The following is a 1,882-nucleotide window of genomic DNA, read 5'->3' as shown; positions in this document are numbered from 1 at the left end:
CTTTTTATTTATTTATTTTTTAAGATTTGGTCATAGTAGACCCTTATTGTAACTCTAGGTATGAACAACATAGAATTTAGTTATAAAGTATATCCCTCTTAAACCAAGATAGTAACTGAAGTCTCAAAAGAACTTCTTTATTGTAACATGGTCTTACTTATCTCCAGGGTAGATCACAGTGCAGACCCTGAAGATGCTAGCATAACACAAATCTTGAGTGTACATATTACAGACTGAGTGTGTAAACACACAGATTCACATATATAACATTGTATATATGCATCACACACATCTATTTGTACTATATAGATATATCTATAGCACATATATAATAAAATATCTATTTCTAGGTGGGCTTTATTTGGATTTTCTTTCATCAAATACAAACAATAATCCTTACTCAAGTTTTAAAACATTGGTATATTGATAATGTTTGATGGGAAAACTTTCAAACCTGTAGAGATGAAAACTAACTATACAGAACTCTTCCCATACCCCTTCCACAATTATGGATACTCCCTACAATAACCACATGAAAACAATTCTTTTATGAACCAAATATCACATTATGTGCATTATGACTAACTGGCTCAATTAGAAATAAATTACTTTATTCATCCTTTTTCTGCGTAGTAGCTTAATAACTAGTTGGTATGTACACTACCCCTAGCATTATTTAAATAAATTGCTTCTGTAAGCATATATGTAGAAATTCCCATTAGCACTGATATACAATTCATATGCTATACAATACATGAAGACATTTTAATGACCAGCACCTTCTTTCAGATAGAAAAACTTCCACAGTAGTTTCATCAGTCCTGTGGGCAGAATCATAAGATTTGCCCAGAAAATCTATTACTGATTCATTTTTTATTTCAGCAACTTAATATTAATTATAGAACAGGCTGAGTAATAGTGATGAAAATGTTTCCATGGCCTATTCATGTCAACAGCACATAACAACCATGTTCTGTAAAGGACTGGAGTATTTCATAATCAGCTGCCTGAGCATTGCCAGGTACAGGGTTAAATCACGAAAAATAAATTAAAAACTGTGAATATATGGTATTTAAAAAAAAAACCCAGATATTTCAAGTATGTATTTATAATTTGATTTTGTTATGATCCCTCATGCCCCTTTATTGGTTAAATATCAATTACTTTTACTCTTGCTATTACCCTTCAATGATTTCCTTGCCCTATCCCTCTAAGAAGGCCACAGTAGATAGTCAAGGGGGAGGGCAGATGTATACAACAGCTATACAACAGGGAATGAAATGGGCTTGTACAGTTTGTCTTCTTTGAACACTAAATACCTTTAATTGAATTCATTCTTGAGTATTGAAAGTTCCCTGAGATGAACAAAAGTAGTCTCAGTCGATACTGAAGCCCTTTTTTAATGCAGAACATTTTCGGAACCGGGCAAAGTATTTAGAGAACACAAAACATAGAGTGACAAAGCAACGTGAAAAAGCTAAGAAAGGCACTACTCAATGCGTTTATGAGATAAACATCAATGCGCAGAACAGTGAATGGCTGAGATATGTTTGCTGTGGCCTTAGAATTGTTCAAATACATTGGTTGAAAATGCACTAAAAATGGCAAGGTACCTTGCTGCTGCTTTTTAAAAACACTACTTTGAATGACTGCCAAGATGGATTTTACCAATAAGAAATTTATTTGTGACTTCTAGATTTCTATTGAATTCAAATTAAAGGGTACTGGAACAACTTATCCTTTGCAAATAGTCCAAATTTTGATTTTATAATCAAACTACTTTTGATTTGTTAAGTAAATCAGACTTTTCAACTTTAAATTCAAAACTTACACCTAATTCTCTTAAAACTTCCAATAGATAAGAGGTTTACTATTAAATAAT

At 32.1% G+C, this 1,882-nt stretch overlaps 1 protein-coding gene across 1 annotated transcript in view; it reads right to left on the bottom strand.

Annotated features, from left to right (window-relative positions):
- The window catches only part of ST8SIA4 (ST8 alpha-N-acetyl-neuraminide alpha-2,8-sialyltransferase 4), a 141,912-nt gene that overhangs the window by 944 nt on the left and 139,086 nt on the right, over positions 1–1,882 (bottom strand). The gene's annotated exons all lie outside the window — the stretch shown is intronic.

The sequence above is a fragment of the Propithecus coquereli genome, unplaced genomic scaffold, assembly GCF_000956105.1.
Source record: "Propithecus coquereli isolate 6110/MARCELLA unplaced genomic scaffold, Pcoq_1.0 Scaffold464, whole genome shotgun sequence".
Taxonomy (NCBI): Eukaryota; Metazoa; Chordata; class Mammalia; order Primates; family Indriidae; genus Propithecus; species Propithecus coquereli.
Note: the sequence above shows the minus strand (reverse complement) of the source record. Positions and strands in the feature narration are given on the sequence as shown.